The 27869-nt window shown below is 40.1% G+C and overlaps 1 long non-coding RNA gene across 3 annotated transcripts in view; it reads left to right on the top strand.

Moving 5' to 3' along the window:
• Positions 1 to 27869, top strand: part of LOC310632037 — a 173419-nt gene that overhangs the window by 25566 nt on the left and 119984 nt on the right. For all 3 annotated transcript variants that reach the window (XR_014490762.1, XR_014490763.1, XR_014490764.1), the window contains exon 2: positions 9905 to 10006. This is a non-coding gene — a long non-coding RNA (uncharacterized lncRNA). The remainder of the gene's footprint in view (positions 1 to 9904; positions 10007 to 27869) is intronic.

Here is a 27869-nt window from a genome sequence, read left to right as displayed (position 1 = left end):
TGTGAAGAGGGAAAGAAAAGGAACTGCACTATTAAAATTAACAGCATGGCTGTTAGCAGAAAAAAGAACAAATGGGTATGATGGTCGCCCATTATCTTTTTAATACAAATAAGCAGTCTAGTTATGTTACCAGAATTGGAGGCAAATGCTGAAGTCACTTCAGTGATAGCATGACCCATACTAACTGATAGATTCCAATGTTCATTGTATTGATATTATAGCAGTGAATATTTTCATGGAGCCAGCAGTTGGACTAGATATGTCTAAGGGGCTTTCTAACCTTAGGTTTGATTCTCTTATACATAGCTGAAAATCATGGAGACTATTTATCTATGTGATCCCTAAGAGTTGAGAATGACTTGATAGCACATAATCATACAGTTGGTAAATAACCAGTGATTCCGTGGGTAAATAATGGGAGAAGATGCATTCATTCAGAATGCCACATGAGTAGCCATCTTCATATTTCACATTCGTTGAGTTCTCATGCTATGCTATCATTTGTTTAAACTATTAAAGATTAGTGAGATTAATTATAAGAAGGCACAAAAGAACTGGCTTCAAAATGTAAGTAACTTAACGTTTGCCTTTTTAATAGCAGTCTACAATATGTTAGGTCTTCTTTTTCCAAGATCTTCACCACTCAATTACTTATATACTATCCCAGATTAATTATTTAACAGGATGCTAAAATGACTTTCTGTTCTACCAGTGAATTCCATAATCATTCTTTGCCAGCCTGTGAGAATCTGCTTCCAGGCTACAGTGGTTCTTTCTTACGTGTTCTGTTTTTTTCTCCTTCTCTTCTCTACCAGGTAATTATTTCATAACAAATACTAGCAACAAATTTTCAGAATTCCGAATGGCCTCACCAGCCTGCCAGTTGAAGACTGCTATACTAGTCTAAATTTCCCTAAATTAAGCCAAGATAAAGGGACGCGGTGGCTCAGTGGGTTAGGACGCTGAGCTTGTCGATCTGAAGATCGGCAGTTTGGCGGGTCAAATCCCGAGTGCCGCGTAACAGAGTGAGCACCTGTTACTCGTCCCAGCTTCTGCCAACCTAGCAGTTCGAAAGCACGTAAAAATGCAAGTAGAAAAATAGGGACCACTATGGTGGGAAGGTAACAGCGTTCCGTGCACCTTTGGCGTCTAGTCATGCCGGCCACATGACCACGGAGACGTCCTCAGGCAAGCGCTGGCTCTTCGGCTTTGAAACGGAGATGAGCACCGGCCCCTAGAGTTGGAAACGACTAGCACGCATGTGCGGGGGAACCTTTACCTTTACCTTTAAGCCAAGATAATGTTCAGAAAATAATAACTTTTATCAAAATTGTTTGTGAAAGAGAAGTTTCACTAAGTAAATAGGTGAATCCTTTTCAGACTGTGGTGCCCAGCAATCAATTAACTCAGTGGTAAGGCAAACATTATAACAAGTTCATATTTATATATCAAAGACGTGAAAACATTTGAGAAGTTATTTTGCCATAAGTGGATAGAGAATCTGTATAAAAAACTTAAAAGCAGGAAGACTATGATATATAGCATGTCAAAAAAGCAAAACAGCAACATCCAAAAATTGAAAAATATTGATTTGATGAATTACAGGAAATAGGAGATTTGAAGAAAAGGAATTGTTCACTACTTTTCTTTTCAAATCCCCAGAAACTTTGTAATGAGTTTGTGATAGGATATTTAAAAGTAGAAGTATGAGTGGAACTTGGGCACACTCAGTCTTTAGTGATATATTCTGGGAGGAAAGAGAAGTAAAAAGTATTATTATTTTTATCATTGCATATGTTGGCATCTCCCCAAGCCTGCTGAACAAGAATCTCCCTTTTGTGCGAGGATGGAGGAGTTTTGGCTGTGCAAGGCTGTATCAATCCTTGGATAAGAGACTTTGGTTTTCCACGAAATATTCTAGATTGGCTGTTCTAAAAAAGGATATTATTTCAAAAATGAAAGAAAATGCCCAACAATACATACTTAGCATACAAGTAGTAAAATTGCCAACATGCAAAAGTTTTAGTAAAAACCCGTTCAACCAAGCAAATAAATAAATAAATCTATTTAGGAAGTGATAGCAATGTGCAATCGCAATAACGGGAACCGAAGGAGAAGCTGTGGTCATCACTCAGTTACTTAAAGCACATTGAAGATACAAATATCATTGTGGCTTTTTATTTGTTTCCTCCACTTGACTCATTCTGAGAAATTCCACCAAACGTGTGCAAATCCCAAGTTAAATAGAAAGAGCCAAACTGCTTGCCAATAGCAAAAAAACTCTTAAGCACAGTTGTACACTGTGGCAGTGTAATGTTGCTAAGAGCGGCCCTGAGATCAGAATGTGTAACAGCAGCAAGATCTAACATGGAGAAGAATGAGATTTCTTCGCCCTCAAATACAATACAGAAACAAAAACAAAATAAATGAAATGAAAAAGGAAGTTAATGCTTTCAAGAAGCAACGTTGCTTGTCCAGAAAATAAGCTGCTGAAATAGCAAAATATTTGGAGGGTTTTCTGTTTTTATTTTTTTTGCTTTGGTAGCTGAACAAAGAATTATTTTGACAGGAACTGTTTGAATATTTATTGCAAAATTATGTCCTTCTGTTTTTTCGCCCTCCCCTAGAGTCAGAACGTTAGCAAACAGCTCAGCAAGCAATTTAGCAGTCAGTGTGCAATGTAGGAACTATTAGAAAGTTTCATGCAATGTCGAAACAACCTAAGCATAAATTTAATGACACTTTTTTGGCACTGCAAAACTAATTGAATATTGCCCAAGGTAACCTGACTTTGGGGGAGATATCAAGATAATCAAAGCAGGCTTGTGGTAATATTTGTCCAGAACCTTTACCATATTGATTCATATTAGGATGATTCCCTTGATTTAGTTACATCTCCATCTGAAAAATCTGATGACCACTAGATGGAAGAAACAGATCCAGAAAAGTCTACCTCTGTGCTGCTGTCTAGTGGACATCTGGATTTCTGCAACTAAGATATATTATGTCCACTTCAGGTAACTTTTGGCTCATCTTTAAAGAGATTTTAAACTTAAAACTTCATTCAATATCTGTAATACAGTTAATTATATTCTGCTTAATAAAATGTACCGATTACTTGGCTAATACCTAAAGCAGAACAATTTCATCTCATTCTCCACAGAACTCCAACATTAGATCATATACCTAAGCCCAGTTGACAGAGCTCAGTCAAAGCTGTGTGCTTCTATTTTCCTACCTTCCTGACCTCAGACATGTATTTTCAAAAATTTATTTTCCTCCTAAAGAAAACTCATCCCTGAGAATTAGATCTGTAGTCCTTAGGAGGATATCTAAGGAGATATCACATAATTTGTTTCCTCTTTCTGAAACAGACTAATATTCGATGAAGACATTCACATATAGAAGTCCCTTCCTTATCCCTTTAGAAGCCACCAAGTCTGATCTTGTTTAACTGCCAGAGCTCCACTATTAGAAATGGGCAAAGGGAGGCAGCCCAAAATTTCATAATGGGCCTATTGACAGGAACTATGGATCCCAAACCTTCTCTCTTTCAGGTATGATCCTAAACTGTAATGAATTGCCTCCCACTGATTTCAAGCAGGCTGTTGTCTAGAGGAGCATTGAAAAAGAAATTATATGGATTTGTTTCTCTCCAACCCACTAGGCTTACAACATACCAACCTACCAACAACATAGCTTCTCTTGATTAGTAGATAGTTTAGAAACATAGCAAGGAATGTTTGGTTTGAGGTATTTAACATTCCTTCCTGGCAAGCCTGTTAGCAAGTTTTTAACACAGTGTTTCTCAACCTTGAAAGCTGGAAGTTGAGTGAACTTCAACTTCCATAATTCCCCAGCCAGCATGCTAACTATGGAATTGTGGGAGCTGAAATCCACACTGCTTACAGCTGCTAAGGATGAGAAACACTGCCCTCACACAACTCCCTTTGTCCCTTGGGAGTTCCTGAGCTGGAAAGAACTGTTTTCAGAACTTTGTCAAGAGATTTCCAAGTCAGATTTTACCTCTGAACTGGTCTTGAATATTAAATAAAGTAATGAAAACAAAAGGTGTATAGGTGTTATTTTTTCACATTGTTTAAGAATGGTTGAAGCATACCTTCAGTGATGATGTTGTCAGGATGACTGCTAAATATAAAAAATGAGAATAAATGTACTGTATAATGTTTGTTAAATAAGCCAGAATAAGCAAACCATGCAATATTTAAATACTTACAGGAATGAAAGGATTAGGGAAAATCAGATGGTATATGTTTGGTTCTGAAAGAATAATTATATTACTTCAGAAGAAAATTCTAAATTGCATCATGAAAAGCTCCTTTCTTTGCTCTCCATTTACTGCACTTTGAACAATGGGAGTCTTCCTTGGCGGCTTGTGCCCAGGAAAATTAGGCTTTGGTGGGGATATCATTCAGCCTTGACCAGTGTCAAGGGAGGAACTTACTTAATTAATTGCTTTAATTAATTGCTGATCTGACCTACTCCTGTGTCTGTAACTATACTTTTCCCGCTATAATGATATGTGGTGGCTGAGTGGCTTAAAGATGCTGGAAATGGACTTTGTTCCAGTGCTTCGAGTCCTAACACCACATGGCAGAGTGAGCTCCCGATCACTTGCCCCAGCTTTTGCCCATCTAGCAGTTTGAAAGCATGCTACATATGAGCAACATTGGTGGGAAAAGTGGAGGCATTTCGTCTGGATGGTCGGACCCCTGTGGGTGCTGGACCTGCCCGGATGCAATGCCTGACCAAGAGATGACATTGGTAGTAAGAGAAGCCCCTGGATAACACTGCAGGATACCACTCACCTTTCTGATGTGGAGCTACCTCTCCCCCTGTGGTGCATCATGGATAATCATGTAAGTTTGAACTAAACGGACTAGTGCTCTTCGGCAGCCAAATAACAACTCTGTGCCAACAACTCTGTACTAAATAATAAATAAATAATAGATAAGAATTCCCACTATAACTTAGAAATCAAAATATGATCAAATACCATAATGTTACATCTTGAGTCAAAAGTTGGAATTAAGATTGCCGGAAGAAACATCAACAACCTAAGATATGCAGATGATACCACTCTAATGGCAGAAAGTGAAGAGGAACTAAAGAGCCTCTTGTTGCGGGTGAAGAAGGAGAGTGCAAAAGTTGGGTTGAAATTAAACATTAAGAAAACCAAGATCATAGCATCTGGCCCTCTCAATTCCTGGCAAATAGATGGGGAAGAAATGGAGGTAGTGACAGATTTTATTTTCCTGGGCTCCAAGATCACTGCAGATGGGGACTGTAGCCAAGAAATTAAAAGACGCTCCTGGGGAGGAAAGCCATGGCAAATCTAGACAGCACACTAAAAAGCAGAGACATCACCCTGTCAACAAAAGTGCGTATAGTCAAGGCTATGGTCTTCCCAATTGCAATGTATGGCAGTGAAAGCTGGACCATAAGAAAGGCTGAGCGCCAAAGAATTGAAGCCTTTGAACTATGGTGCTGGAGAAGACTCCTGCGAGTCCCTTGGACTGCAAGGCGATCAAACCGGTCAGTCCTAGAGGAGATCAACCCTGACTGCTCTTTAGAAGGCCAGATCCTGAAGCTAAAACTCAAATACTTTGGCCACCTAATGAGAAGGAAGGACTCACTGGAGAAGAGCCTAATGCTGGGAAAGACTGAGGGCAATAGAAGAAGGGGACAACAGAGAATGAGGTGGCTGGATGGAGTCACTGAAGCAGTAGGTGTGAGCTTAAATGGATTCCAGAAGATGGTAGAGGACAGGAAGGCCTGGAGGAACACTGTCCATAGGGTCACGATGGGTCGGACACGACTTCGCAACTAACAACAACAACATCTTGGATTTGCTCATTGCTACACCTCAAATCACTCTTAAAATATTATAGAGCCAAATGTTGGTAGGAGTTCTTATATGAATATGAGAAAAAGCCCTCAGAGTGGATCAGAGTAAAAACTGTTTAGTCCAATAATCCTTTGCTACAATGGCTACTCATAGGGAGAACATAAACAAGGGTTGCAAGATGTCATTGTAATAGCACTCTTCACTCACATTCTCCAGTAATTGGTACTGACAAAATCTCTCTCTGTGTCTATCTTGGTTAGTATTGAAAGGAGGCCTTAAACTCCATGAATATGTCTAATCCTCTTTTATAGCTGTTCAAGTTAGCATGCGTCAGTTCATCATGTGGTAGCAAATTGCTCAACTAACATTGTAATCTACTTTCTATATTTCCCACCTTTACCTGAGCCCCACCAGATCCTGTTGAGCTATCTCATTGAGACAAAATACCATGTATAGCCATGAACACTAACAAATGGGTCATTGAACAAATCCACCCAAATTTCAAACTCAGGGCTTAAATGACCAGGCCAAAATTATTTTACTTTGGACCCATAAGGCAAAGACCCAGCTCTCTGAAAATGTTTATAATGCTGTGAAAGACTAAAAGAAAGGAAGAAGAAGATTAGCAGCTAGGTGGATGGATTTAGTTATAGTAGTGATGAGTACACCATTTGAAGATCTAAAGATCTGAAAGATCTGAAGAAGATCTATGTAATTGCTAAAGTTGATATTGACAATCAATCAATCACACTATGTATGTATTTGTGTGTGTGTGTGTGTGTGTGTGTGTGTATACACACACACACACACACATCCACACTTATTTGTTTTGCTTGCCTTCTTTCACATGAAATCATTGTGCTTTCAATGCTTAACAAAGGACCAGACTATTAGAAGAGGACCAGACTATTAGAAGAATATCCTCATTTCAACCAGGAAATATTTGTTTTACTGCATTATCTTTTAGTTTTTGATATCTTCCTTGAAGTTTTAAAAAAATCAAAGATCCTCAATACTAGTGTCTTATATTTAGAGAAAATTGTCTCAATGCTCTTGCACAAATCTTTGAGACAGATCTTTCCTTTTATGTAATTTAATTTTATTTTAAAAGCAGACTTGTATTTCCTGCCTATAAAATGATAATGCCCTTAGCCTTTTAGAATACTGCATGCAATCAACAAACACATGGTCACCATGCTTACAATGCCTTCATCTGAGAAAGGATCCACCAAATAGAGGCATTTGGGTGCAGTGGTGGATACCCTGGAGATCTTGGTTGCTACCCTGCTGTGTTGCTCTAGCAGGGCAGTGATCTGTGACATTCATTATTACTTAACACCATTAAACTTCATTCTAAGGAGTCCTCAGATTGAGAAGACATTTCAAATGCACTGACATCTGCCATTACCTGTTCAAAACAGTTGTGGATTCTAATACGCCCCTCTTCAGCTTAAGCAGTTACTCTGGTAGTGCTAGCATATATACTCTGTGGTTGCTTTGAAGATCTATCCATCCTCCTGCTCCACTATGTGGATTCTTCAGCAGACGCCAAGACAGAAAGAACAGGAAGATGATTAGTATACTCCCCAGGTCTAAATGCACTGCTTTCTAAAATAAGGTAAAGGTAAAGGTTCCCCAGCACATGCATGCTAGTCGTTTTTAACTCTAGGGGCCACTGCTTATCTCCGTTTCAAAGCTGAAGAGCCAGCGCTTGCACGAGGATGTCTCCGTGGTCATGTGGCTGGCATGACTAGATGCCAAAGGCACACGGAACGCTGTTACCTTCCCACCGTAGTGGTCCTTATTTTTCTACTTGCATTTTTATGTGCTTTCGAACTGCTAGGTTGGCAGAAGCTGGGACTCGGGATTCGACCCGCCAAACTGCTGACCTTCTGATCGACAAGCTCAGCATCCTAACCCACTGAGCCACCATGTCCCTCTGCTTTTTAAAATACTGCTTTTTAAAAAATCTGAAGCAAAGGCATCATTTTGCTCCATTTTAAGGTGGGAAGATCATAATTTGCCCTTCCACAAAGTTGCGATAGTCAATTTTAAACTTCAGAAGAAACAACCTAAAAGCTCAAAAACGTTTTACATCAGACACATAATTTTCACAAGGGACAAAGTAAAATGAAAGAAAGACTGATGGGGCATTCAAAGATTCTTGTATAAAAAAGGGAAGATGGAACACTAATTCCGTCCCTCTCCCCTGAAGCCCAACATAGGTTCCCTTGTGAATTAAAGAAATGGAAAGGTAAAAGAATAAATAGCTTTATAATCCATGAATTGATTTAACTCCTTTAAAAAACAATACAGTGTCCATCACTATCTCTTGGGTTAGCAGATTCCATAGTTTATGGTATTAGATCCTTGGCAGCTAGTTAATTGTAATTCAAGAGTTATATATTTTATTGTTGTAACTTTCAGAACATGGTCCTATTAGTTTGGTGGTATCATCATCATCATCATCCTCATCCTCATCCTCATTCTCCTCCTCCTCCTCCTCCTCCTCCTCATCAATACTCATGCTATTAGGATTAGTTCTTGTTATGCCATTTATGAATTGTTTAATTTTAAACAATTACATGAAACTTCTTTGATTAAACCATTTTTTTACTTTGAATACTTTGTACTGCCACCTATAGATTTCCTCATCAGATGGCTGATTCACTTAAGGGGGGTACATTTTCATCTTGACACCATTCCCACTCATTTCAGGAAGTCTGTAGTAAACACACATATGGAAAGTCTTGTTTTAATAATGTCTGAATATGGCTTCTATAATTATAAAATTCAGACAAAAAGGAAAAAAATTGAAATCAAACAATTAAATTTCAAAAATGTTTGAATTGAAATTATTCAATCTGACAAGTTTAGATTTGATAAGCTCTCCACAGTGTGTATGCTAAAAAAATTGACATTTTTATAAAGTTTGCAACTAGCCTACAGTTTTTGTATTCCTGTGAAAAGGATGTTAGCAGAAATGGTCTTGCTTAACTGAATTTCCACGGTAAGGCTGGGGAAATTTCGTAACTTATGCAGAAGTAGCAGAGAACCTCTCTCCTCATCAGACTGGAAAGAGATAGCTGACTCATTCATAATCATATGGGCCAAAATAGCACAATCTGGTCAGCTTCTATCTTTATTCTATGTAATAAAGTTCCTAGAGGGAAGAGCCCTATTCTTTTGTAGTGACTGCTGAGCATACAAAATTGCCTACCATTGTTCTGTTTATTATAGCAGAATTAAACTTGAAGAAATGTCAATCTTGTATCCCAATTAGTTTACATAGCACAACTGCCATCGCATTTAAAGTCCTTCAGAAAGATGGCCAATAAGAATGAATGAACCCTCTTAGCTCTCCAAGAAAATGTTTCCTTTTATGCTGCAAGGGCCTCTAGCGGATCAATCAGTTCCCCATCACTTGAAAACTGTCAGCTCCAGCTGTCTTTGACATTAGTACTAGAGCTTTATGAGCTTGGAGCTTTGACATTAGTACTAGAGCTTTATGAGCCCTTGGACTCAGCAAAGGAACCCAGCAATTTTATTGAATTCTCTTTTTAGTCTGTTGATTTATTGTCCCCATTGATCTCTTATTGATCCATTTGCTCACAGGACACCCCAGAATCTATCTTTCTGTAATATATTTTGCTTTATTATTTCCTTAGGAATAAAGGAAGGAAACCAAACCAAAGCTATGCACCTGTTATATTGAATACACAGAAAGAAATTCAGAGGGAATGGAGGGGTCAGGAAAAAAAAGCACAACCCATGCTCTCACATATCTCAGATGGAGTTAACACTAGCAGTTGACTATGCGAAAAGGAGACAAAATGTTCTTTTGGAAATGCAATTTCTGTTTTATTTACAACTGTTTTCCTTTGACTTCTGCATAGCATTTCCCCCATTTCTACAATAAATGAATACAAGTAAAGGCTTGGATAGAATTGGGGGCAGTTGAATAACATTCAAGATGCTTCCATGTGGTCATGTGTGCGTGCATTGATTTTTTTTTTTGGAAAATTGGCATATCAGATCTGCTGAAAGCATGGAATTCCAAAGAATTGCCAGGTGAACTTCTATTTCATCATGCAAAGTGGACATCTTTCATTTGCAGCCCCTGTCATCTGCTTGAAAGTAAGTAGAAGCAGAAAAGAACAATATGGCTAGAATCCTGCAACTAGCTTCAATATGAAATAGACAGCAGTTAAGTGCATGTAGCCATATCAACAGGAAGCACTGAACTGCATATGAAAAAAATCTTTCCTTTCATCTTCATATCTCAGCACTATGCTATGGCCTACATCAGTGTGTGATATGATAAGAGCTACTCTGTTAGATTAGAAGAACCCTTCCTCAATGGGTCAGGGCTAGACCAGATGGGCCTCAGTGTTTGAGATCTATAATTTTGATCTTAACCACTTGAAAGTAATGTTTCTTCCTGAGGCAACAATCTCAGGTACATATTTACTGCTTAGGCTAATGCCCATAAAATTCAGGAGACTTTCTTATTAGTAAATATGCCTATGCATAGAAAGGACACATATCTTATATGTGAAGTTCTGGTCTTCAGAACAGCTGGTCTTCAGGAACTGGTTTGGAAACCATTCTTTTTCAATAAAATTGTGTGCTAAAATGTTAATCTTTTAGAGAATAAACTATTTCCCCTTCGGGCAAATAGGAAGACACAAAGTTGTTATCTCCAACTTTGTTTTTCTCTCCAACTTTAGAGCTTTAAAAGAGATATCATCCCATTTTCTTTAATTCAACTTCCATGTCTTATGTGAAGAAAATCACAAAGCTATAAAGTTTACACAGTCAGTTTAATGAAATGAGATACAGAAGACTATCTCTGTTGTAGGCAGAGTATGAGTTTTCTGTAGAGATAATTGGACTTTCAACTCCATTCCTTTCTGTCCAGTATTGTCAGAAGATCATGGTCAACAACATATGGAGATTTACTGCAGTGAGCTTACGATCCTGCCATATTTTTAAATAGAACCATAGCTTTGTTCTGGGTTTCAATTTAAGACATTTTCAAAATTAGTTCTAGAACTGGACTACACTATATTTTTTGCAGATTTAAAGTCTTATCAATCATCTTACTTTTTTTTCTTTTTCTCAGCATTGCTCATATAAATACACACATTTATACACTACAACAAGTGGTTATTTTTCTGCATGATTCCACCATGATTTCTCCTATGCATTCATACAGAAAACTATATCAAGACCGCTTTTACAGATGTGCTGCTGTACATTAGTAACTTGTGGTATAAAAAAGAGACCCGGAGTAGTTATATTATTGTATCAAGATTTGTTTTTGATCACCTGAAAATTAGGGATGTTTGAGATATGTGAGTTTTGTGAATTCTGATGTCAATTGATATGATTCGTGCCACCATGTCAAATAAGATATTTTAGATACATTCAGAAATGCGTATGATTTTAATGCTTAGCTTTAATTTTTCAGGATTGCCTCCAGATTAACAGAAAATCAGGATGGACCCTACAGTATTTATAAAATATGTTTTAAATCATCTCTCACATGATATGTATGAAAGTGACAGGCCTAGTAATAATCTGTCCCTCCACAAGGAAGATTGATTCCTTGTAATGCTACACCTTAGTATGTAGAAGAACTTACATGTGAAGAGCTAGTATCACTTTCTAATGTCTTGATAAGACCAGTCTTGGAATACTGCATCCAGTTTTGGTTGCCATGGTATAAAAAAGATGTTGAAACTATAGAAAAAGTGCAGAGGAGAGCACCAAAGATGATTAGAAAACTAAAAGCTAAAACATATAAAGAACGGTTGCAGGAATGAAAAAAGGACCAGGGATGACATGATAGCAATGTTCCAATATCTAAGGGGCTGCCACAAAGAAGAGGGAGTCAATTTATTCTGCAAAGCACCTGAAGGCAAAACAAGAAGCAATGGATGGAAGCTAATCAAGGAGAGAAGCAACCTAGAACTAAGGAGAAATTTCCTGACAGAACAATTACGGTAATCAGTGGAACAACTTGCCTCCAGAAGCTGTGAATGCTCGAATTCTGGAAGTTTTTAAAAAGAGATTGGATGTCAGGGAACGTCTCCTTAGTTCTAGGTTGGTTGTCTCTTTGATTAGTAGAAATGTTCAGAAACAAACGGAAAGCTGTTGTGCACATGAAAAGTAAAATTGAGGAAAATTTCAAATACATCTATTCCATCTTTGAAGAACTAGAATAGGATTGAAAATGAAATTATAAGAAGGACTAATTTAGGTCTTTTCAGTGTTGTCGAGTTTATATTTTTACTTTTGTTTCCACCTTCTGTTCTTCTAATTGCCACTAGAGGCAGTTTGGTCTAGTAGTTAAGGCACCACATTCGAAACAGGAGACTGTGAATTCTAGTCCGCCTTAGGCATGAAAGCCAGCTGGGTGACTTTGAGCTGGTCACTCTCAACCCAACTCTCCTCATATGCTTGTTGTGGGGAAAATAAAAGAAAGGAGAATTGTGTGTGTTCACTGGCTTGAGTTATTTATTAAAATAAAACAGGTGGGATAACAAATGTTTATTTCTGTCACTATTTGGCTAATTAATGAATGTTAACATTGTATATAGATTACGCCTCTTATAATTTTAGTCCACTGCCTTATTTCTCAAGTACTCATTTTGTTGTATTTTATTACATTAAAATGTTTTAATATTTGTACTCCAATATTAGATTTATTCTATTGCCCTCAAATGGAGCCATATATTTACAAGTGTACTCTTAGGGAAAGAATCTCCTATTTTGTATCATCCAGGCTGAAAGCAAAAGAATCCCTCTATTTAATAACAAGAGATGATATTTAATTAATCTCCCTGATTAGAATTCTTTTACATGGGGAAATGGTTATATTCAGACACTCAGGATCCCAGGTAAATAATAGTAATAGCAAAGGTATTACCAATAGTAAGATATGCCCTGAGTGTAATTCCAAACATCTAGAGCACTACTTGAACACAGCTTATATCCAGTGATGGTACCTTTAACGTTAAGGCAGGACAAGAAGCAATGGATGGAAACTAACCAAAGTGAGAAGCAACCTAGAACTAAGGAGAATTTTTCTGACAGTTAGAACAATTAATCTGTGGAACAACCTGCCTCCAGAAGCTATGAATGCTCCAACACTGGAAGTTTTTAAGAAGACACTGGACAGCCATTTGTCTGAAATGGTATAGGGTTTCCTGCGTGAGCAGGGGGTTGGACTAGATGACCTCCAAGGTCCCTTCCAACTTTGTTGTTGTTGTTTGTTGTTATTGTTGTTAAAAACATTTGCCTATTCATTGAAAAGACTCAATAAATGGACAAAAATGCCAAATGCAGTCTAAACATCTCTCTGACTGTGTGACCAACAATATCTTTGAAAACCACAAAGGTGAAAGCTAAGTATAGAAAAGGAACAGTTCAAAACTGATTTGTTAATTGGAAGAACAAGCCAGTGTATGGTCACTACTTGAAGGTTATAGAAGCAAAAGCTGAATAAAAATCCCACATGGAGATGGTTAAGATCCTAGAAAAGGTAATGAAAAAACAGATCTGCAAACAACTAGAAGAAAACAAAGTCATAACTAGTAGCCAACAAGGGTTTGTTAAAAGCAGATCATGCCAAACCAATCTCATCTCATTCTTTGATAAAGTGACTAAACTAGTAGACCAGCGAAACACAGTGGACGTAGTATACTTAGATTTCAGTAAGGCATTTCAGAAGGTAGACTACAACCTACTCCTTGGTAAACTAGGAAAATGTGGAATAGACAACATCATCACCAGATGGATCTGTAGCTGGCTAACAAACCATACTCAACGACTAGTCCTCAATAGCACTACATCCACATATTCCATCTCTCTTTATGGGGGGTGAACTATTACCCCCCGTAGATAGGGCTCGCAACTTGGGAGTCCTCCTAGATTCACGGCTCACTCTGGAAGATCATATAGTGGCTGTGACTAGGGGGGCTTTCGCCCGGGTTCGCCTGGTGCACCAGTTGCGGCCCTATCTAGGCCGGGATGACTTATGCACGGTCACTCACACGCTCGTGACCTCTCGTCTGGACTACTGCAACGCTCTCTACATGGGGCTGCCCTTGAGGACCACCCGGAGGCTCCAACTGGTACAGAATGCAGCCGCGAGAGTTGTGCTGGGAGTCTCCCGATACTCCCATGTTACACCTCTGCTCCGTGAGCTGCATTGGTTGCCAGTTGTCTTCCGGGTGAGATTCAAGGTACTAGTAATGGTGTTTAAAGCCCTACATGGCAGGGGTCTGGAGTACCTTAGGGAACACCTGCTGCCGGCATCAACTTCCCGTCGCCCTGTGCGTTCCCACAGAGAGGGCCTCCTCAGGGTGCCACCGATCAGAGAATGTCGATTGGTGGCCCCCAGGGGGAGATCCTTCTCTGTGGGCGCCCCAGAGCTATGGAATCAGTTACCGGTTGAGCTCCGGATGGCGCCCGATCTTCGCTCCTTTCGCCGCGATCTAAAAACATTCTTATTCGAACAAGCCGGCCTGGCCTGATGGGGGATTGGTGGGGTTTTTTATTGTTGTTTTATTGGGGTTTTAATATTGTATTGATTGTTTTTAGTGGGCATATATTTAATCCTTTTTTAATTTTTGTAACTTTGTATTTTTATTCTTGCCCTGTTCACCGCCTTGAGTCCTTCGGGAGAAGGGCGGTATATAAATATTATTAAATAAATAAATAAATAAATAAATAAATAAATAAAAAGTAAGCAGTGGGGTTCCACAAGATTCCATCTTAGGCCCAGTACTCTTCAATATCTTCATCAACAACTTAGGTGAGAGAATAGAAGGGGAACTCATCAAATTTGCAGATGACACCAAACTGGCACGAGTAGCCAACATGCCAGAAGACAAACTCAGAATCCAAAAAGATCTTGACCAACTTGATCAATGGGCCCTATCCAACAAAATGAGTTTCAATGTGAAGAAAAGCAAAGTCTTACTTTTAGGCAGGAAAAGCCAAAGGTACAAGTACAGATTGGCTTAAAAACAGTAACTATGAGAGGGACCTTGGAGTCCTAGTGGACGATCATTTGACTATGAGCCAGCACTGTGCAGCAGCAAACAAAAAAGCTAATACAATCCTGGGTTGTATAAACAGAGGCATAGAATCAAGATCACATGAAGTATTAGTACTGCTTTATAAAAACCCTAGTAAGACCACACCTGGAATACTGCAGCCAATTTTGGTCACCATATCACAAAAAAAGATGTTGAGAGTTTGGAAAGCAACTAAGATGATCAAAGGCCTGGAGACTAAAACATACGAAGAATGGCTATGAGATTTGGGTTTGGCTAGTCTAAAGAAAAGAAGAAATAGGGGAGACATGATAGCAGTGTTCCAGTATCTGAGGGGCTGCCACAAGGCAGAGGGGGGCAGGTTGTTCTCTAAAGCACCAGATGGAAGGATGAGAAACAATGGTTGGAAACTGATCAAAGAGAGAAGCAATCTGGAATTAAGGAGAAATTTCCTGACAGTGAGGACAATCAAACAGTGGAACAGCTTATTCCAAGAAATTGTGGGTGCTCCATCACTGGAGATTTTTTAAGAAGAGACTAGACATTCACCTGTCTGAGATGGTATAGGTTCTGCTGCTTGAGTAGGGGGATGGACTAGAAGACCTCCAAGGACCCTTCCAGTTCTATTCTATTCTACAGATTCTAAAGACAAGATAGAAAGAAATTGAAGGCTTTATTTTAGAGATTCCAGAATAAGCTTTGTCAACTAATTGCAGGAAAGAGAAAATGTTGCAAGCAATGCCTTTGTAGTGAAACGGTTAAAAAAAATTGATCATTCAATCAGTGGCTACAGCAAAATTTTACAATTTCACAAAGAGTCTACAAGCAGAGTCATGACCAAGTTGCCAAAATTATTCACTGGAAACTTTGCCAAAGATTTGGATTTGAACGTAATGAATTATCCTGACCAAGTTGAGAAAGTTTTGAAAAATGAGCAGGTTAAGTTTCTGTTGCACTTCAAAATTCAAAGAGCAAGGCATCTTGTTTATAGCATTCCTGATATAGCAGTCATTGAAAATTAGAAAGTCTGGTTCATTGTTGTTGCTATTCCACTGATTAAGGAAAAACAATTATAAAAAATATGAAATACTGGGACCTGCAGATTAATTGAATATTTATGAAAAAGAAATCCATTGTTATTCCAATTATGATTGGCATCCTCAGACTTAAAGGACTTCATCAAAGCCTGGAAATATTGAACTTATCAGACCTGAACACCCTAATTTTACAAAAAACCCCACCCTTTGGACATGTCTATCTTCTCTTAATAATGGTTGGTCCTAGGTTAGGATTTGAATCATTAACTTTTCACCAGCCTTTGACTATGAATCTAATTGTGGATTATCCATCAGACAACAATATCTGCCCATCCAAGTTTCTTGGGAAGGACTCAGTAAAAATGTCAAATCCAGTCTAAACATCTGGACAATTGTGCAATGAATTACAATAAGTTTAATAAACTTATTAAACTTAAATACAGGTGGGAAGACAGAGATTCCAGAAAGAGATCTGTCAGGTACGTGATAAATATTTTTGACCAACACTCATTCATAAAAGTGTCTGAAATTATTTGTTCATGGAATTTAAAACATTAATAATGTTTGAATAAACATGAATGGCATTTAATGAAATTGTTGGGTCATATGTTGGGGCATACATGATTATTTGGATCATCTGCTTCTAAGTTCAATATTATTAACATTCAAAAACAGAAAATATATCATACATTCTACTAAATGTGTGAATAATGCAGTTTTCTGTATTTCTTGACTGCCATCTTTTTGCAGCCCAGTGTATTGAAGCAGCTTTAATCAAGCTAATTTGTTTCACACAACTTTTCTTAATAATTTTGCAATTGTTTCCTGTTTTTTTCTTTTATTTTTATGAGAAAGTTTCCTCATATCTTCTGACTTACAGAAGTTACCACATGGAGATATTATGAAAGTGACAGAGGTCCTGAGGTCCTGCGTCAAAAATCACAACAATACTTCTACTTTGAAACCTGTTGAATTTTTGAAATAATGCCTTGAACTGTTTACTATCAGTCTTCTCTTTGTGCTTTTTATTTTATTTTATTGTAGTTTTGCACAATTTATTTTTGCTGCATTATTATATTCACACATTAAGTAGAATGTATTATACTTTCTGTTTTTTGAATGTTAATTCAAATGTTAATATTAATATTTAAATGTTAATTCACTGATAATCCCTCATTTTTGGAAGATTTGGGGCTGAAAGGCCAGAGACACTGTTTTTCAGTGATGGGACAACTTTTTTAGAATGACCTCCTGTTGGAAATTCATGTCTCCAACCTTCTAGCAAAAGCCAAAGATTAGAGTTTTTCCGGGGGTTCAGGAGGGAGATGGCAACATTGGGGGACTGATGTTATACACTGTCTGGGTATTTTAGTTTTTTATTTATGTTTTATATTTTATTGTATATTTTTATTATGTGAGCCGCCAAGAGTCATTTGATTAATAACTAAAGCAAATAATAACTAAAAATCCCAGAAGGGCCAATTCAAATAAGCAAAGCAATGTTTGAAGTCTTATATGTTTGAAGTCTTAGCTTGATTCTGATTATTCTGTAAACAGGTTTTGGGAATGATGATGATTTCCCAAGGGTTTAATCTAAATTTGGATTATGTGGAGAGGCTGGGATGGCTACGGTAGCTGAAAATAGCAAGTCCTTGTTTAAATAAGAACCTAAATATAAAGCCCAATATTCTGTACCCAGATTTAAAATCATCATAGTAAGTTTCAGAGGTATATGTTATGGCAAAGTTCCATTATTATGCTTCTCTCAGAGTAGCTAAAGAGTAGAACAAAGGAGGTCTTTCTTCACAGAACAGTTCATGAAATTAAATTAGGGGAAACAAGAACAACACTAAGGCATATCTGTCAGTACCTGAAAGCCGAAAGTGCTATGTTGCTTAGGCCAGTAAAAAAACAGAAACCCACATAATTCAAGAATTTACAGGCTCGAAGTACTGGAAGGATGTCAAATTCTTTTATTGGGCTCTTGAGAAAGTTTCTCTTAATATTGTGTTTCATTCCGAACTAGTCAGAGGTTAGTAGTTTTTGGAGAAACAGATCAATAGTCATCCACAGGAAACATGGTGAGAGTTTAACTCTGATAGGCTGGAGCTAGAAAAAATACCACAGATGTATAGTATGTATAGTAACTTTCTGAGTTCAGTTTCATTTTTAGACATATTCCTTTGTCCCTCAAATGCACTTATTTCCAGACTTCTGAAAAGAACTAACATTTGAAAGGCAAAGTAGACATATGCAATACTGCAAGCATTCTCTTTGAATAGTCAGCATTTTTATTACCCTTTGCATGGATTTGAGTGACAAATCTAATATGTTGCCAAAGGAAATAAAATGAACCAAAATCTGTATACCTTTTTCATGTATTATGTATCAGCAGTATTTGTAAATAAGCAAAAATCTCTCTGCATAAAACAGATTAGGATGTAGATTGTCATGGACAATATCTATTTATATGATTGCTAGGAGTTGAGAATAACTTGATGGCATATAATCAATCAAGTCCCATAATGTTCATTATCATGTCAATTATATTTGAAGTGTAACTTGCATTGCGTAGGCAGTTTACCTTTGTGACTCTCTCACAAAATGTTGCACTTTGAAGCAACTGAGAAAGTTCCGGAGTGTTTTTAGCATATCTATAAGGAACCCAAGTGAGATCTAATAAGATGCAGGGCAAAGGGCATGCCACAGGGGCTGAAAATGGCTAGTAGAATCTGGGCAGAGTCCAAAACCTGCTTTTATTATTAATAATATCCATGACCAGCATTATGTTGAACCAAGAAAACACTACTTTAAAACTGTAGCAGTTAAAATGAACATGTTGCCTCACCTGCAGGTTGGGGATGAGATGAAGGCAAGGTCAGATGGACAGTTTAGAAAGAAGGATTATTGGGTGTGATCCTAAAATGTAATATGCATTGCTATCATCAAAGGATTGCATTAGTCACACTTGAATTTAATCACCACCAATTGACCATTTCAGTGGATCTTCCTGTGTTTGCATCTAGATCTATCTCAAATAGACATTGCTGTTCCTGCTGGACTTATACACTTCTAGAAATCTTATGATTTTCTATGCAGGCCTCCTGCTAGTTTCATTGTATATAGGAGGATATGATGTTTGCTTCCTATTGCTGCCTGTTCACTAGTGTTTTCTGTATATAGAGGAATGAATGGTCAATAGTCAGTCAGTAGGATACAGTATACAATTTTATAGATATATGTGTTCATGGCATTGGAGGGTCATTTAGGCCACTGCTCAAATTAGGAATCCAAATTAATGCACCCTGATGGACGAATAATTAGCATATTGAAAGGGAAGTCAACACCTCTTTTGGTCATTGGCAAACTTTTCTTACTGTGAGGAAGCTTTTCAAAACACTTAGCCAGAATCTGTCTTTCATAACCTATTGTAATACTATTATTCTGTAACTTGAGCTTTTAAGATGAAAGAGGACAGATCTTGGCCTTCTTTGTGATATCCTTTAGCTTTTTAAAAACTTATGTCACATCTTACTTAGTTATTTTTTGGTCAGGCTCAGTATGCCCATTTCTTTTATCTTTCCTTGTAGGTTTTAGTCTCTAGTCCTCTGATCACAATACTGCCTTCCTTGTAGCTGTTGTTTTTCTGAATTTTCAAATGAAGTACACTGCCCAGTAAAAGACACAATATTTAGGATAAGAACTAATCAATGCAGCATATAGTAGCATTACTATAGTTAGAAACTGTATTTCAATGTATGTATTCTAAAATTGTTATTGCCTTTATCATATTTATGGCCATATCATATTGCCAATTCATATTCAGCCTGTGATCAACTAGTTCTTCAATATTCAAAAGATAATTTTAGGGCCCCAATTATCCAGTCGATTGAAGTCTTCATGTGACTCATGAACAAATTGCTCAAATTATATATGGACAATGGATGGTACCACATAAAGACAAACACACAAATAAATTCCTTTCTCATCCTGATGGATTATATCTATCTCAATCTCAGGTCCTCTACCAAAGGCCTGGGATTTAGATTTAGAGAATTCTGCATAGTATTTTACTGTTCCTAACACTGCACTCACCTGGACAGAGAGCTCTGAGGTTGTTCCTGGGATTTATTAGAGTCACTCTCCCAGCTGAAGAGTCACAGCCCAGAGTGCTCCCAATACCACTGGCCTTTACTTTCTACATCCTCTTTAGTTCCTCCTGCAGATCCTGATACTTCTCCAGTTTCTCATACTCCTTTGTGATGTTTATTTATTTATTTATTTATTTATTTATTTATTTATTTATTTATTTATTTATTTGTTTGTTTTTATAAACCGCCCTTCTCCCGAGGGACTCGGGGCGGTGTACAGAGGAAGGAAGGTATACAGATTGAACAATAAAAACAATAGTAAAAACAAACTGGGACCCCAATTAAAGCTATCATGCCAGGCCGGACTGCTGGAACAGGAAGGTTTTTAAGTCGCGCCGGAAGGTGCGGAGGTCGGGGGCCATCCGGATTTCGGTTGGCAAGCTGTTCCAGAGGGCTGGCGCACCCACAGAGAATGCCCTCCCCCTGGGGGCCACCAGCCGACATTCCTTGAGCGGTGGCACCCTGAGGAGGCCCTCTCTGTGGGAGCGCACAGGACGGTGGGGTGCTGACATTGGCAGAAGGTGCTCCCATAGGTAGTCCGGACCCATGCCATGTAGGGCTTTGTATGTCATTGTTAGCACCTTGAACTTCACACGGAAGGCAACCGGAAGCCAGTGCAGCGCACGGAGGAGAGGTGTGATATGGGAGTATCGGGAGGCTCCCAAGAGTGTCCGTGCCGCTGCACTTTGCACCAGTTGAAGCTTCCGAGTGGATCTCAAGGGCAGCCCCATGTAGAGAGCATTACAGTAGTCTAGGCGAGAGGTCACAAGGGCATGGGTGACTGTACGTAAGGCATCCAGGTCCAGATAAGGCCGTAGTTGGCGAACTAGTCGAACCCGGGAGAAGGTCCCCTTGGTCACAGCTCCTATGTGATCTTCCAGGGAGAGCTGCGAGTCTAGGAGGACACCCAGGTTGCGGGCCCTATCAACAGGGGGTAGTAACTTGTCCCCGATGTTAAGCGATGGGACATTCTGAATATCCTGGCTTGCCGGTACGTACAGCCATTCAGTCTTGTCCGGGTTCAGTTGAAGCCTGTTCCTCCCCATCCATTCCCGGACCGCTTTCAGGCAGCGGGACATCACGTCGAGGGCATCACTGATATTGTTTGGAGTTGAGATGAAAAGCTGGGTGTCATCAGCATACTGATGGTACCCTACCCCAAAGCTGCGAATGATCTCACCCAGCGGTTTCATGTAGATGTTGAACAGGAGAGGCGAGAGGACCGACCCCTGAGGGACTCCGCAAGCGAGAGGCCTCGGGGTCGACCTCTGTCCCCCTGCCAGCACCGACTGCGAGCGACCCTGGAGAAAGGAGGAGAACCAACGCAGAACCGTGCCTCCCACTCCCAGTCCCCTGAGGCGTCGCAGCAAGATACCATGGTCGATGGTATCGAAAGCCGCCGAGAGGTCTAATAAGACTAGGACAGAGGAATGGCCCCTGTCCCGGGCTCTCCAGAGATCATTCATCAGAGCGACCAATGCCGTCTCCGTGCTGTAGCCCGGCCTGAAACCCGATTGGTACGGGTCTAGATAGACCGCTTCATCCAGGATCTGAGGAAGCTGGTGTGCCACCACGCTCTCAACAACCTTCGCAAGGAAGCGAAGATTGGAGACAGGACGAAAGTTATTCAAAGAGGATGGGTCCAAGGTGGGCTTCTTGAGGAGAGGTTTCACCACCGCCTCCTTCAAGGCGGTGGGGAAGTGACCCTCACTCAGAGAAGCAGAGATGACCGCTAGGAACCAGCCTCGTGTCCCCTCTCGAGCTGCATAGGCCAGCCAGGAAGGGCACGGGTCCAATAAGCATGTGGAGGCGCTCAACCTTCTCATAATCCTGTCCACTTCCTTAGGAGTTACAGGATCAAATTCCTCCCAGATGACGTCGACAAGACTGTCCATGTCTTGTTCTTCCAGCTCAGCCCAGTTGGAGTCCAGGCCAGTTCGAATCCGAGCAATTTTATCCAGCAGATATTGACCGAATTCCTCGGCTCGACCCTGCAAGGGTTCCTCCCTCACCTCTTGGTTTAATAGGGAGCGAGTCACCCTGAACAAGGCAGCCGGGCGATTATCTGCGGACGTGATGAGGGTGGAAAAGTAGTTGGATTTTGCCACCCTTATCGCAGCGAGATAAGACCTGGTGAGGGTTCTTAGTCGCAATCGGTCGGATTCGGATCGACTGGATCTCCAACGGCTCTCTAGGCCCCGTCTCCGACGCTTCATCTCCCGGAGCTCCGCGGTGAACCATGGGGCTCGTTGAGATCTGCGCCGGGTCAGAGGCCGCAAGGGTACAACTCGGTCCAGAGCCTCCGTGGCTGCCTTTTCCCAGGCTTCCACTAAGGCATCCGCCGAGCTGTGAGCAGGGAGTGCATGTGTGTCCCTAAGCGCTGCCTGGAACTTATCAGGGTCCATTAGGCGCCTAGGGCAGTACCATCTGACTGGCACCGTGCATCCACGGTGGGGGGTGGCAAAGGGGAAGTCTAGCCGCAGGAGGTGGTGATCGGTCCATGACAGGGGCGTAACAGTTGTGGCACCCCTACCGATATCACCACGCCACCGTCCAGACAAGAACACCAAGTCTGGGGTGTGGCCTCTCTCATGAGTCGGTCCAGAAATTATTTGCGACAGGTCCATGGCCGCCATGGAAGCCATGAACTCCCGAGCCAGTTCGGACGATCCTCCCAGGGACGGCAGGTTAAAGTCGCCCAAGACCATGAGTTTTGGGAATTCAACCACCAACCCTGAGAGGACATCGAGTAGCTCGGGCAGGGCTGCCGCTGCACGATTAGGTGGTAGGTACGCCAGCAGCAGGCCCAACTGCACCCCTGGGCCGTATCTCAGTAGGAGAGACTCACATCCGACCATCTGAGGGACGGTGGTCTCTCGCGGGCTAAGGGATTCCCTGATGATAACTGCCACTCCCCCGCCCCTCCCATGGGCCCGAGGCTGGTGCAGCACCTGGAAACCTGGCGGGCAGAGGTCAACCAGCGGGACACCACCCTCTGGGCCCAGCCAGGTTTCCGTGATGCAAGCCAGGTCCGCATGCTCGCTCTCCACTAGGTCACGAATGAGGTGAGCTTTGTTAGCTACGGACCTTGCATTCAGGTAGACCAGCCTTAGCATGGGAGGCTGCACACCTTCGCTCCCGGGTCCTGACACTTGGCACTGCTACTTCTATCACTGCTGTCTTCTGGTCTTTGTCTATTACAATAATGTCTGGTTAATTGATCGGTACTGTTGGTCCATCTGGATCCGGAAGTCCCACAGGATCTTAGCTTCTTATTCTTCATGATGTTCTGTGGAATCTCCTTTCTGAATTTGGGAGTGTACAGTTCATATACTATGCAGATGTTCCTGTACGCAATGTCAGGTATTTGGTTATGCTGTTCAGTGGATGCCGTTCCTACATCTTTCCAGCCCTTTCCAGCCACTGTAGGCTTTCCCAATGTCTTACTACCTCTGCTATCTTGTCTTGGTATGGAACTTCCTCTGCTTAATATTTCTCCGATGATGATGATGATGATGATGATGATGATGATGTGTGTGTGTGTGTGTGAGTGTGAGAATCTGTTGTATAATTTGTGTTGCTATATTGTTTTATTCTTCCCCTTTCTCTTGTTTTATTTTTATTTTTCTCATTTTTGTCTTATCAGATAAAGGACAAGAAAATGATATAAGTCTTAATTTATTTTGTAATTGTGTCATAGGTGGTAATAGTTAAGGAGTAAGTCAAGAACTCTAGTTGGTTTGCATATGAAGAACAGGCAATTGGAGACTATCACTGACATATGACGTGCCTCATGTTGTAGCTATGATATAGATGTCCACTACCATTGCTGATGGGAAGATACACCTGTCTGCTGGCTTATGTCCAAGAAGTTGCTTGAAGATAACTAACCATAAGCATTCATAGCTCTGGATGCTTTTGCCTTTATAGTTTGTTTTATATGTGGCATGAATGATTTTCTCCAGATTTCCTCTCTTGTGCTGCACATCTGTGGGTAATTCAAAACTATGCCCAGAAAATTATCTCCTGTTTTCCCCAGGGCAAAATATAGTAACTGAGTTTAGTTAAATGGGAAGAAGAAATTGAGTAGCCTCCTCTATTTATAGCATTTTTTTTACATTCAGTTTTAAGTAAAATGGAAAGTCCTCTTTTCTAGGGATAGTTTCATATTGTCAGTCTCAACAAAAGTTCCCCTAAAATTATATGTCCGCATGGTTTAAATAATTCTGAAGGAACTGACAGATGTTATCTCAAAACCATTGTACCATATCTTTAAAAAATCCTGGAGCACCAGGGAACTACCAGAGGATTAGAAAAAAACTGATGATCTTCAAAAACGGGAAAAATAATAGACACAGGAAACTACAGACCAATCAGCCTAACATCAATACTTGGGAAGATATTGGAAAAACTAATAAAAAACAGATCTGTGAACACCTAGAAACAAATAAAGTTATAACTGGTAGCCAGCATGGGTTTGTTAAAAACAGATCATGCCAAATCAATCTTATTTCATTTTTTTGACAAAGTGACTAAATTAGTAGACCAGTGAAATGTTGTGGACATAGTATACTTGGACTTCAGCAAGGCATTTGACAAAGTAGACCACAACCTACTTCTTGGTAAAATATGGGATAGATAGTATCACTACCAGATGGATGACAAACTGGCTGACAAACCATAGTCAATGAGTTGTCCTTAACAGTACATCTACATGGAGGGAAGTGAGCAGTGGGGTACCATAAGGTTCCGTCTTAGGTCCAGTACTCTTCAATATCTTCATAAATGACTTAGATGAGGGAATAGAAAGGGAATTCTGGCAGGAATAGCCAAAATCCCAGAAGACAAGCTCAGAATCCAGAAAGATCTTGAGAGACTTGAACAATGGGCCCTATCCAACAACATGAAATTTGATATGGAGAAAAGCAAGGTTTTACACCTACAGTAGTCAGGAAAAACCAAAGTTACAAGTACTGATTAGGCAAAACCTGGCTCAAAAACAGTAACTGTGAGAGGGACCTTAGAGTCCTAGTGGATGATCACTTAAATATGAGCAGCAGTGTGCGGCAACAGCCAAAAAAGCTAATATAATGCTTGGTTGTATAAACAGAGGCATAGAATCAAAAGCATGTGAAGTATTAGTACTGCCTTATAAATCCTTAGCAGGACCACACCTGGAATACTGCATCCAGTTTTGGTCACCTCAAGACGTTGAGACTTTGGAAAAAGTGCAAAGAAGAGCAACTAAGAGCCTGGATACAAAAACATATGAAGAACAGTTGCAGGAATTGGGTATGGCCAGTCTAGAGAAAAGAAGGACTAGAAGTGACATGATAGCAGTATTCCAGTATTTGAGGGGCTGCCACAAAGAAGAGGGGGTCAATTTATTTTCCAAAGCACAAGAAGACAAGACAAGAAACAATGGATGGAAACTAATCTAGGAGAGAAACAACCTAGAACTAAGGAGAAACTTCCTAACAGTGAGGACAATTAACCAGAGGAACAGCTTGCCTTCAGACATTGTGGGTGCTTCAGCACTGAAGGTTTTTAAGAAAAGACTGGACAGCCACCTGTCTGAAATGGTATAAGGTCTCCTGCTTGAGCAGGGTTTGGACCAGAAGACCTCCAAGGTCCCTTCCAGCTCTATTCTGATTATTTTAGGCCTTTAGCTTATACAAACATAGCCGCACAGACACAGACACAAAAACACAGTGTCTTGTGTTTAAGACATTTGATAGCATGAGAGCTGTCAAAACAATCAGATTTGTTGAATTTCAATGCTTTTTTTTAAATAACTGCATTCTTTACACACAATTTAGAGACATGTGATGTCTACTGCAACGCTCTCTACATGGGGCTGCCCTTGAAGACTACTCGGAGGCTCCAAGTGGTGCAGAATGCGGCCGCGCGAGTTGTGGTGGGGGTGTCCTGATACTCCCATGTAACACCTCTACTCCGCAAGCTGCATTGGCTTCGGGTTGTCCTCCGGGTAAGATTCAAGGTACTGGTTATGACCTATAAAGCCCTAAATGGCATGGGTCTGGGTTACTTACGGGAGCACCTGCGGCCGGCATCAACTTCCCTTCGTCCAGTGCGCTCCCACAGAGAGGGCCTCCTTAGGGTGCCGTCAGTCAAAGAGTGTTGACTGGCGGCCCCCAGGGGGAGGGCATTCTCTGTGGGCACGCCAGACCTTTGGAACCGTTTACCAGTGGAGCTCCGGATGGCTCCCGACCTTCACTCCTTCCGACGTGACCTAAAAACATATTTATTTGAACAAGCCGGCCTGGTCTGATGGGTTTAGGGGTATTTTAATGTTATTGTATTAATGTATTGAATTGGGCTGTAATATTTAATATTTTTTAATTTTTATATGTTATATTTTATTGTATTGCCCTGTACACCGCCCTGAGTCCTTTGGGAGAAGGGTGGTATAGAAATTAAATTATTATTATTATTATTATTCCTAACCACATGGAATGACCTCACCCATAACACCCTCATTCAGTGAAACAGATTACCATCCACAATTCAGCCAGGCTTAATCCACAGCCAAAGACTGGGGTCTTATTCTCTAAAGTCCCTCAGAATCCATGTCTTTCAACAAGCTGATTTCCAGAAAAGAGGAGGAATATTAGGATCCCAGCCAGCAACTGATCCCTTGAAAGCCTTGCATGCCATTAAAAAGGTATCTTAGGAAAGGAGTTTCGGCTCTGGACATAGGAAAACCTTCAGTCCACTTTTTTTACTGAAATTGGAACTTTTCTTGATGGTATAATGTGGCATTGTGATGAAAAAAAAACCCCAACAAGCAGGACATGACTGCCATGCTATATTATCTTGGTACCATTGTGTCTTGTCAATTATCAAACCCAACACACAGCTCAGTGCAAAATCTCTGACAAAGGACCATCCAACCTCCAGCAGAACACTTCTTTTTATGTGCCAGTCTACTCCACTATCTGACAGCTCAAATCATTAGGACTTTGCTCCTGATGTCTAGGCTGAATCTATTTCCTTATACAGTTTTAATCCATTTACTTTGGTCTTGCCCTGTGGAGCAAGAGAGTAAGTTCACTCTTCTCTGTGTGTAAACCTTTCAGTTACTTGAAGACTGCTATTACATCTTGTCTCTGTTTTGTAAAACAAACATGGACCTTACAATGGTCTGAAAATGAAGGGCTTGGGAGCCCTTTTTTGAACTCAGTTCAGTTTGTCACTGTCCTTTTTGAGCAGTGGTGTCCTAAACTGGACACTGTATTCAAAATAGTCTGACTAGAATAGAGCAAATTGAAAAAAAAAATAACTTCCTGTAATTTGGACTCTACTCTCCACGTTCCTCAAGGCAACATTTATCTTTTTGACAATCAAACAGCTGGCTCATGTTTAAATTGTGGTTGACAAGGTAACCCAGACCCAATTGTACTACAGCCAAGTCAAGGCTCCTTCATCCTGTACTTGTGCCTTACATTTTTTATCCTGATTGCAGAACTTTATATTTTCCTTATTAACATCCACCCTTACTAGATTTATGTCATCTGAAAAATTTAAAAGTGTCCTCTTAACATATTCAACCAAGCCATTGATAAAAATGATAAATAGCACAGAGCTCAAAATGCTCAAATGGATACTTCTGTCCAAGTTGAAGTGAAGACATTAATAAGCATCTTTGGATATGGTTGTTCAGCTAATTGTGAGTCTCATAGTATCATCATGTCTCATATTTTGCCATTTATTAATGAGTATA

This window comes from Vipera ursinii (assembly GCF_947247035.1).
Source record: "Vipera ursinii genome assembly, chromosome: 1".
NCBI lineage: Eukaryota > Metazoa > Chordata > Lepidosauria > Squamata > Viperidae > Vipera > Vipera ursinii.
This window is presented reverse-complemented; position numbering and strand designations above follow the sequence as displayed.